The sequence below is a fragment of the Ranitomeya imitator genome, chromosome 2 (genome assembly GCF_032444005.1).
Source record: "Ranitomeya imitator isolate aRanImi1 chromosome 2, aRanImi1.pri, whole genome shotgun sequence".
In the NCBI taxonomy this organism is placed as follows: Eukaryota; Metazoa; Chordata; class Amphibia; order Anura; family Dendrobatidae; genus Ranitomeya; species Ranitomeya imitator.
In genome coordinates, this window is record NC_091283.1 from 389,764,368 (window position 1) to 389,775,961 (window position 11,594).

The window sequence follows — 11,594 nt, forward strand, 5'->3', positions numbered from 1 at the left end:
ATGCCTGTGACTGATAATAGCCTGGAATTGCATTGATGGTAGCGCCTAAAATGTTTGGGGAGGGTTTTGAGCGTGGTCTCATCCATGATGTTTCTGGCCTTGTCAATATCTAAACAGTGTTCCCTAACCCTGATTTTCAATTCGCGACTCGTCATCCCAATATATACTTTCCCACATGGGCACACTGCATGGTATATGATACCCCTAGATGAACATGTAATGTGTGCCCTAATGTCATACATCCTAGTACCATCATGATTTTGAAAGGTAGTTGTTCTCTTCATATTGGCACACCCCTTGCAGATGCCACATGGGTAAAATCCCTTCTTATCAATGGATCTCTTATCTCTGGTTACTCAGAAGATATTTTGCATCGTGGAACAAACACTAGTGAAGTGAATGAACCTTTCAAAAGAACTTTACATTCGAGGAAACCAAGAGGATCAAGTCTACAAAGCCTAATAGATGAAGACATACCGGACAATTCAGTAGATATTACTGGAAACATTTGCATGGGTTATGGGGTAAAATGCTGTATTGAGTTACACTTCATACATGACACTAACATAACATTACATGCTATCACAGGACCTAAGACTGGGTTTATACAGTTACAAGGAGATTATGTACACAATAATAAGACGGGCACATGGGAATGTAATCCTACGGATGTGTTATACTGGAATATAGAGATAAGAGGTGAAGAGAAAGCTGTGTGGTCAGGTAATATTACAAATGATATGATCACAAAAGGGAAAGTTGGAACATCCAAAACAGATATTTGGTTAAAAACACAACTTTTTGGGAAAACTTTAGATCCTTCATTACTTACTATTACAGAAGGAGATGAAGATTGGGTAAAAACATGGAACTTCCAGATAACTAGAGAACCAGTACAAGTACAGGTATCTGTAATTTTTACAGTAACAAATACTATAACTCCAGAAGTAAGGGTTACCCCACAAGCAGTGCATAGCCAAAAAATATGTCTCCTTTGTCATTAAAATGCAACACAAGGTTAGAGTTACCTTCGGAATCTCTGTTAACCTGTACCAAAGATAGATTATTTTTGGGAAGCTTTTCAAATGGTCCAACAAATGTTATACACAGAGGTCAATCCGGAAATGTAAGATGGTTGAATAAGAATTTTATTTTTTCTGTAGATAATCCATCTCCTAAGGATTCTGGACGTTACCAATGTTGCGTTTTAACGAAAAATAACTACAAAAAATGTAAAGATGTAAATGTAAATATATGGTCAGCAGTAGATAATGTTTGCACATAGACAAGATTTCAACCATCTACTCCTTTCCAAATTAACCAATTCCAATCTAAATCTCTATTACGAGATGGAGTGTTCATGACTATGATATGGACTTTTAACATGTCTAATTGGAAAATTTCTTCTAGATATCCCCAATGTCAATCACATCTCATTAACATGAAAATGGGAATAGAACAATGGTTTGGGAAATGAATCCCAACACAAGTTAAGGTACTGTCACACTAGACGATATCGCTAGCGATCCGTGACGTTGCAGCGTCCTCGCTAGCGATATCGTCCAGTGTGACAGGCAGCAGCGATCAGGCCCCTGCTGTGCTGTCGCTGGTCGGGGAAGAAAGTCCAGAACTTTATTTGGTCGCTGGACTCCCCGCAGACATCGCTGAATCGGCGTGTGTGACACCGATTCAGCGATGTCTTCGCTGGTAACCAGGGTAAACATCGGGTAACTAAGCGCAGGGCCGCGCTTAGTAACCCGATGTTTACCCTGGTTACCAGCGTAAAAAAACAAACAGTACATACTTACATTCAGCTGTCTGTCCCTTGCCGTCTGGTTCCTGCACTGACTGCTGGCCGCAAAGTGAAAGTGAAAGCACAGCACAGCGGTGAGTCACACAGCGGTGACTCACCGCTGTGGCTGTGCTCTGCTTTCACTTTACGGCCAGCAGTCAGTGCAGGAAGCAGACGGCAAGGGACAGACAGCTGAATGTAAGTATGTACTGTTTGTTTTTTTACGCTGGTAACCAGGGTAAACATCGGGTTACTAAGCGCGGCCCTGCGCTTAGTTACCCGATGTTTACCCTGGTTACCGGGGACCTCGGGATCGTTGGTCGCTGGAGAGCTGTCTGTGTGACAGCTCTCCAGCGACCAAACAGCGACGCTGCAGCGATCCGGATCGTTGTCGGTATCGCTGCAGCGTCGCTAAGTGTGACGGTACCTTTAGAAGTAAGAGGGGAGTGTTAGAAGGTATTTTGGGGGGATTAGGAACAGTAGGAAGTCTAATTAATACTATGGACATACATACACTTAAATCAGATTTGGAAAATATTGGGTATATTGGAGGTAAAGGAGTAAAGATTCAGAAAAGTTTGAATCAAGTCCTTGAAAAGATGGTTTTGAACACTGCTGCTGTATTGGGATCTTCCGTGTCACATCTACAAGATGCTACTTTAGCATTAATAGAAAGTGAACAGGAATCTCAAGTGGCCAAAACATGTCTAGAAATTCAGATTGAATATTCCACCAATCTGAAAATGATTGCATAAGCATTACAAAGTGGAATTACACCTTTAGGACTAATGAGAAATTTGCCTAAAGAATATAATTTTGCATTAAATCATACAGATTTGTGGGTAAATAAGTGGTTAGGATGCGAACAGAATATTTGTGTAGGAACATCACTGATTCCAGTGTCGGGAAGAGAAGAAAACTTGGTTCCTATACCTGTTCTGGGAATTCCTGTTAGTCATACACAATTGCTATATTATCAATTACAGTACACAGATTTTGCATTTGACGGTACAAACACTGAACAATTAGACATTTCTTCATGCTTAAATTTTGTTTCTAAGGTAATGTGTCTACCTGTACAGGATAAAGTCATTTATCATTCATGTTTCAATAATCATACCTCATGTCATGCCAGAGTTGAGAATGTACACACGACATGACTTGGTGACACCAATAAGTGCTAATAAGATTTGTTTCCAAGTTATGACAGAAAAAGTTGTTTCTGAATACTTTTCATCCTGTGTACATGCTGAAAATCTGACAATAGGTTTATATTGTATTGAGGGACATGTGAAAACTCTCTCAAAGAAGGAAGGAAGTATTAATATTACGTTAATAGGTTCAAGAAAAATCCTTCCAATACAGTTTAATTTGTCCCAAATAAATATATTTCCTTGGAATATGTGGACAAATGAGATAAAGAAAGACAAAGGTTTGTTAAATTTGTTAACAAAACAATTAAAAGAAGCTGAAATTGTATTCAGACATGAGCAAGGGAATTTAAATGATATTGAACATGAATGGACAAGTATGTCAGGCGCATCTTGGTGGAGAAATTTAGGAAAATCAGTAACTAGTTGGTCACAGTCTTCAGCAAAAATGGCAGCAGGAAATGTATTATCTAATCCAATTGTTATTATATTTATTATAGTTTGCTGTGTATAATATATCAAATAGTTATTATGTGTAAAATTAAGAACATTTATAAAAAGATAAAGACAGAAATGAAAAAGGAAGATGACATTTTGAGAGAAATGTTAAAAAGAAAAATATAACTAATTTAATTTTAGTCTTCGAAATTCAGATGACATTCAAGACAGATGTTAATACAAGGTTTTCAGAATAAAGAATGAATGTGATACGAATGGTGAGAGAAAGATTTTAGGATTGATTATGATATTCTCAAATCATAATCAGGGGGAATGTAAAATCTTAATAACAATAAAATATTGATCACTTAACGTATATACAGAGTTAATTAATGAGCCAAAGCTTTAGGTAGTGTGTGAGTGAGATATTCTGAGGATTTTGGCTTAGCATCTATTCTCTGCATGTCAAAGCTAAAGGTTACTTGTCAAAGTTGGAGCTATAAGTGGTTAACTACAGTATAGTTATTTGTAACTAACACAAGCATAAACAATATATATATATTTAGAATGAGGTAATGTACAGAACCATTCTAGGTTCTGCTAATATGGCACGAGCTATGGACATAGCGGTAGATCACCTTATGTGGTTAAGAGGTAGAAAAATAGTAACCAATGTAAGTCTATGGGTCAAAATAGTATATAAGGAAGACCCAGCTCCAGTAAGATTCAGATCTGTCATTTCTTGGGAATCTCCACATGGACCAGACCACGTCATACCTCAAGACCATATGTAAGATCAATGCTTTCACTTTCTTTTTAATCTAATACTTAATTTTGTGTACTATGAACTTATAATTTACTTTTTCTTCATTTTTGTAATCACTTTTTGAATGGACATTAAATAAGTTTTCTTTTATCCACACAATTCAATTTTGCTTTTCTTCTCTATCCTCACTGTATTATATTTGAAAAAGTAAGGAAGAGTTATTTTTTCTAACAATGAACGAAAGCATCTATTCCCCAGAACCCCACACATGGGGCTGAGGGAGAAATATGTTTTTGATTTTGCGTTTTGGGCATTTGCAAATAAGTCGACCTCCGGGCTTCCCCATCTCAAGGTTAGGGATAGGAAGACCTCTTGGTTCAGGCACCATTCCCTGGGATGGACGTCCTTCCTGCTGAGGAAATCCGCTTGCTTGTTGTCCGAGCCCTTCGATGTAGTGCAGAGATTGAAAGCAGGTGTTTCTCTGCCCAGAAAAATATCTGTGCTGCAACTAGCTTCAGACTGGCATATTTCGTGCCCCCTTGATGCCGAAGATAAGCCACCGTTTTTACATTGTCGGAGTAGACACGGACATGATGGCCTTGAAAGAGAGATGAAGCAGCTATCAGTGCTTCCTCTACTGCCTTTAATTCCCTCAGGTTGGAAGATCTGGAACCTATGTCTGAGGACCATAGTCCCTGAAAATATGTTTCTTCCACCACGGCACCCCAACCTCTTCGGCTGGCATCTGTATGAAGCACTTTCAGGGGAAGCTGATTCCAGCTTACCCTCTGCCAAAGGTTCCGGCCCTTTAGCCACCACAAAAGGGCCGAATTCACGTGTCCGGGAAGTTGAATTTTCCTGGATAGAGTGTTCTGATACCTCCGTGTCATGCTGCCGCCTGCCTTGTTGCCGGAATCCTGCTATACTTACTGCTCTGTGGCGTCCCGGCACGTTTCTGCTCGTTCCCCGGCTTCTGTTCCTCTCCTCGCGCGGCCGACTCCTGTTGGCCGTCGGGTGCGCGCATACTGGGTTCTGCGGCGCACGCGCACACTTCTTCTGATTCTGGCTGCTCCTTCCCCTCTGCTCTGTGCTCCTGGAGGACCCTGATCCGGAAGGTATGCCGCCGCTCTCCTTATCAGGCCGCCTCTTCCTCCTGGTGGTGCCTGATTGTCATTTGTGTTTAGCATTTGATTCTGGACCCACGTCCTCCTGCTATTCCGTACTCCTGTCTGCCTTTTTAGCCAGCAGTCCTTTGCTTGCTACGTTGCCTACTTCCTCACCTGCTCTATCTCCTTTGTTTCCTTCTAGTGCCAGTGTTCCCTGTTTGCCCTTGCTGCCGTGTCTTCACCGTACCAGTCTGTCTGTGTCTCAGTCCTGTCCATTTGTCCTGTACTCCTGCCTTTACTACCTTCCCCTCAGTCCTGCCCGTATTACCTGTGCCCCAGCCATGTCACTCTGTCCTTCCAGACCCCCCAATGTGACTCCTGTACCCCGTCTCTGGGTACCAGCTGCCGTGATAGTAGTCTCCCTTGGGCCTGCCCCTAAATGCCCCCTGTATAGGGGGTGGTCCACCGGGTCTACTCGCCCTAGGGAGGTTCGCTGTCATGGTCCAGTGGGTCCACCTTTTGAGTTCCTCAAGCTCCCTGACACTCCGTGAGTATAGGAGGACGTGAGTCTGGAGGGTTCGTGTATGTGCCTGGGCCCAGGATACTGCCTGAATACACGAAGTTAGGGACCGCAGAATGCACATGAACTCTTTTAGGGTTGGAGACCTTTGTTGTCTGAATCTGGAGATTCTCTGAGAAAGGTGACGATCTTCGGGAAGGAAGGACGTTCTTTTCTCTGAGTCTAAGAGAATCCCCAGGAATTTTTCCTTGTGGAAGGTTGTAGGTCCGACTTCTGGAGATTCGGGATCCAGCCTAGTGACTCGAGTCTACTTAGAGTCTTTGACACATCTTGGTTCAACTGAGATGTTAATGGAGCAATGATGAGAAGGTCTTCTAAGTAAGGGATGAGGCAGATTCCCTGAAGACGAATGAAGATGACTGCTTCTCTCATGATTTTTGAGAATACCCTCAGGGCTGAGGATACTCCAAAGGGAAGCATACTGAACTGAAAGTGAGTGATCCTGCGGTTGTGGGAGACCGCTAACCTGAGGAATCTCCTGTGATCCGGATGGATCGGAACATGATAATAGGTGTCCCTCAGGTCTATTGTAGCCATTACCCAGTTTTGCCCGATAAGTGGGATTGCCGTTCTGATTGACTCCATCTTGAATCTCTGGTATTTGATGACCTGGTTCAGGGGTTTTAAATTTATGATCACTCTGCATTTCCCAGAGAGTTTTCTTATGAGGAAAAGACGAGAGTAATGACCTCTGCCTAAGTCCTGCTGAGATACATGAGAGATCACTTTTTCTCGCAAGAGATCCTGAATTTGAAGAAGGGAGTCCTGGAGGTCTGGGGACTGGTCCGGGGTAATTCTCAGGCATTGGGGGGCTCTCGAATTCCAATTTCAGTCCAAATTGTATGGTGTGGAGGATCCACTGGTCCGTGGATATGGACTGCTATTGGGCGAGAAACTTTGAGAGTTGGCCCCCCACTGGAGAGTCACTGTTTATCAGGGGTCTGTTGCTGTTGAAGCACGAGGATATTCCTGCCTCTACCCCCTTCAGGTAGCTCCATTGACCCGTTTTACTTTTTCCCTGAAATCCTTCTGGGAGGACTGGTCATGAGGGGGACAAATAAAAAACGCTTCCTAGCAACTTTTTGTTCGGGAAGCATTTTTTTCCTATCAGATGCCTTTTCAAGCATATCATCCAAGACTGGCCCAAACACATGGTGTCCCTGAAAGGGGATGGCGCAGAGTTTGGTTTTAGAGGTGATGTCGTCTCCCCAAGACTTCAGCCAAAGGGTTCTCCTGGCTGAGTTAGAGAGGACTAGGGACCGAGCAGCCAAATGAACGGATTCCCCTGAGGCATCGGCTAAGAACCCTGTTGCCTTTTGAAGAAGGGGTAGGGAGTCCAGGATTTCCTCTCTGGAAATACCCTGGGAGAGATGATCCTCTAACTTGCGAAGCCAGAGGATTAGGGCCCTGGCAACGCATGTAGACGCAATATTTGCTTTGCAAATATGTAGAGGATTCCCAGGACTTTTTTAGGTGGCTTTCTATTTTTTCATCCATTGGATCTTTTGAGAGGAATCCTCAAATGGGAGAGACGTCTTTTTATTAACTTTAGAGACCTGGGTGTCCACCCTGGGAACCTCCCAAATAGAATTGTCACCTTCTGGGGGAAAGCTGTTCTTAAAATCTGAAGGTACACTAAGGCCCTTCTCTGGGGAAGCCCACTCCTGAAAAATAAGATTCTGACCATTTTCATGAATAGGAAACCCTTTTTTGCTTTTGGGTTTCAGACCCCCAAATATTTCGTCCTGAACAGAATGTTTTTCCTCCACTTCCTCAACCCCCATGGTGCTTCTTACTATGGAAACAAGCTCATCCATATCCTCAGAAGAAAAATTATATTTTTTTCCCGTCAGGTTTAGGGGTGGATGTGGAGCCCTCATTTTCCCAATTATTGTCTGGCTCAGAGGTATGAACATCATCAGAGTCAGAATCGGTTTCAACCGGTGCCATTTTCCTCTTTTAGGGGAGGGAAGATGCGACACATGGGGCTGGGAAAAGGCTGCCATGGAAGTTTGTACCTCCTGTTTAATCAGAGTTTTAATGCTGTCCAGGAGGGATGGCTGTTCAGCACGTAATATGTCATCCGTACAGGGTTGACACAGAGTCTTCTTGTAGGCAGAAGATAGCTGGGAGCCACAAACACCACACTTGTGGCTGGGTTTGTTCTTTGGGGCAGAGACTTTTTCTCCCTAAAAGAGAGAGAGGTATACTAAATGACCCATACTAACACATCTGAACAGTGAAGGGACCAGCCCAGCTACTCACGGTAGGAGGGTGAATGCTGGGATCTGCAGATGTAGCAGAGGGTTTGTCGCCATCCATGGTCAAACTGTCACAGTCACACAGAGACACAGCGTCTTACCTGGAGGCTCCTGACCAGGATATGAAGGTATCGAGGTCCAGCGTTAATCGTGTGCTCCTCCTCCCCTAGGTCCGTAAGGAGGCCCATGACGACCCTATAGTGCAGGCGATTCAGACCCACATGAAACACAGGAGATGGCGTGCGTTCCAGTGTGGAGCCCCAGGCCGCGAACTGGAAGTGCGCCACTGATGTCACATCCGGCGCGCGAGAACCCAGAACTCCACTGCACGCCAGGAGGATGCTGGGGAGCTCCGAGAGGACTCCGGCAGCACATCAGCGCCCCGCTTTACCTCTGGAGGGATGGGAAAAAGGGGGTCCCGAGTCCATGGCAGATGGAGAAAGGAGCAGCGGCATGGAGGAGAGGTAGCACCGCCCAACCTCGACTGCCCAGCTGGTAAGAACTTCCAGGTGCATCGTTCGCCGGCCACAGCAGCACCTGAAGGAACCTCATCATGCCCCACTGGGGATAGGAAAAACACTGGAGATGGCAGGAAGGGGAGGGTTATTTAACCTCTTTGTGTTTCCTGTCCCCCACTAGGGCAGGGAGACAACCATCAAGGTGACTGTCGTGGAAGGTGACTAGAGAAAGGCAGCATTACCATGGCCAAAAGATTGGAGATGGTGATGTTCAATCTTTTACCTTTCAGGCCATTATAACACACTAGATGCTCCAAGCCTTCACAAGGGAAAATGCGAATATTACCGCCTGCTCCCTGAAGCACACTGAGAGACTATAAACACCCAGGTCCAGGTGTGTCAATTAGAGCCAGAGGGAGGTTGCCACTGAGTCCAAAAGTCCGAAGGATTGAAAAGACATCTGCAATACCAAAATCAGAGAAATTCTGCAGCCAGAACGACTGACACATTTGACACACTCGTGACAGTACCCCCCTTCTACGAGAGGCCTCTGGACAATCAGGACCATGTTTCTCAGAATAAGAGGCATGGAATGAATGAATGAACTAGCCTGAGGGCATTCATCTCTGATGCTGAAACCCACATTATTTCCTCTGGGCCATAACCCTTCCAGTGCACCAAGTATTGTAGGGAAAGATGATGGAGGCGAGAATCTACAATCTTTGAAATCTGAAACTCTAGATTACTATCAACCATTATTAGGGGTGGCAGTAGGGGTGAGGACTCAAGAGATTCCAAATATTACTTGAACACAGATCTGTGAAAGACATTGTGGATCTTAAGGGCCTGGTGTAGCTCAAGACGGAATGCTGCTGGGTTAATGGCGGCAGTCATTTCATAGGGACCAATAAATCTAGGACCCAGCTTCCAGGAAGGAACCCTCAACTTGATATTCCTGGTAGACAACCATAAAATGTCATTCACATTCAGGTCTGGACCTGGCAAGCATTTTCTGTCAGCCATACGTTTGTGTCTGTGTCCCATGATCTTTAAAATACTTATAACCCCCTGCCACACCAAAAGAGAGCAACTAAGCAAAACGTTCCTCCTCAGGAATGCCCGAAGCCCCTCCCCTGCTGATAGTACCAAACTGTGGATGGTAACTGTATACACCAAAAAATGGTGACCTGCCAGTAGACTCCTGACGATGATTATTAATAGCAAATTCTGCCAGCTGTAAGTAGGATGCCCAATCCTCCTGATTATCGGAGACAAAACACCTGAGGTATGTCTCCAAATTCTGATTAACACGCTCGGTCTGTCGCTTTGGACTGGGGATGGAAGGCAGAGGAAAAGGACAGCTGCACCCCCAGTCGAAAAAAAAATGCCCTTCATAACTCGGAAACAAATTGGGCCCACCGATCTGACACCACATCAGAGGGAACCCGTGAAGCTTCATGATCTCATTTATAAACATCTGGGCAAGAGTCTTGGCATTCGGAAGTGTTGTTAATGCAAAGAAGTGAACCATCTTACTGAACCGATCAACAACCACCAAAACCATAGTCCTGCCTGCAGATACCAGTAGGTCAGCAATTACAGTTAGGGCCAGAAATATTTGGACAGTGACACAATTTTCGCGAGTTGGGCTCTGCATGCCACCACATTGGATTTGAAATGAAACCTCTACAACTGAATTCAAGTGCAGATTGTAACGTTTAATTTGAAGGGTTGAACAAAAATATCTGATAGAAAATGTAGGAATTGTACACATTTCTTTACAAACACTCCACATTTTAGGAGGTCAAAAGTAATTGGACAAATAAACATAACCCAAACAAAATATTTTTATTTTCAATATTTTGTTGCAAATCCTTTGGAGGCAATCACTGCCTTAAGTCTGGAACCCATGGACATCACCAAACGCTGGGTTTCCTCCTTCTTAATGCTTTGCCAGGCCTTTTACAGCCGCAGCCTTCAGGTCTTGCTTGTTTGTGGGTCTTTCCATCTTAAGTCTGGATTTGAGCAAGTGAAATGCATGCTCAATTGGGTTTAGATCTGGAGATTGACTTGGCCATTGCAGAATGTTCCACTTTTTGGCACTCATGAACTCCTGGGTAGCTTTGGCTGTATGCTTGGGGTCATTGTCCATCTGTACTATGAAGCGCCGTCCAATCAACTTTGCAGCATTTGGCTGAATCTGGGCTGAAAGTATATCCCGGTACACTTCAAAATTCATCCGGCTACTCTTGTCTGCTCTTATGTCATCAATAAACACAAGTGACCCAGTGCCATTGAAAGCCATGCATGCCCATGCCATCACGTTGCCTCCACCATGTTTTACAGAGGATGTGGTGTGCCTTGGATCATGTGCCGTTCCCTTTCTTCTCCAAACTTTTTTCTTCCCATCATTCTGGTACAGGTTGATCTTTGTCTCATCTGTCCATAGAATACTTTTCCAGAACTGAGCTGGCTTCTTGAGGTGTTTTTCTGCAAATTTAACTCTGGCCTGTCTATTTTTGGTATTGATGAATGGTTTGCATCTAGATGTGAACCCTTTGTATTTACTGTCATGGAGTCTTCTCTTTACTGTTGACTTAGAGACAGATACACCTACTTCACTGAGAGTGTTCTGGACTTCTGTTGATGTTGTGAACGGGTTCTTCTTCACCAAATTAAGTATGCGGCGATCATCCACCACTGTTGTCATCCGTGGACGCCCAGGCCTTTTTGAGTTCCCAAGCTCACCAGTCAATTCCTTTTTTCTCAGAATGTACCCAACTGTTGATTTTGCTACTCCAAGCATGTCTGCTATCTCTCTGATGGATTTTTTCTTTTTTTTCAGCCTCAGGATGTTCTGCTTCACCTCAATTGAGAGTTCCTTTGACCGCATGTTGTCTGCTCACAGCAACAGCTTCCAAATGCAAAACCACACACCTGGAATCCACCCCTGACCTTTTAACTACTTCATTGATTACAGGTTAACGAGGGAGACGCCTTCAGAGTTAATTGCAGCCCTTAGAGTCCATTGTCCAATTACTT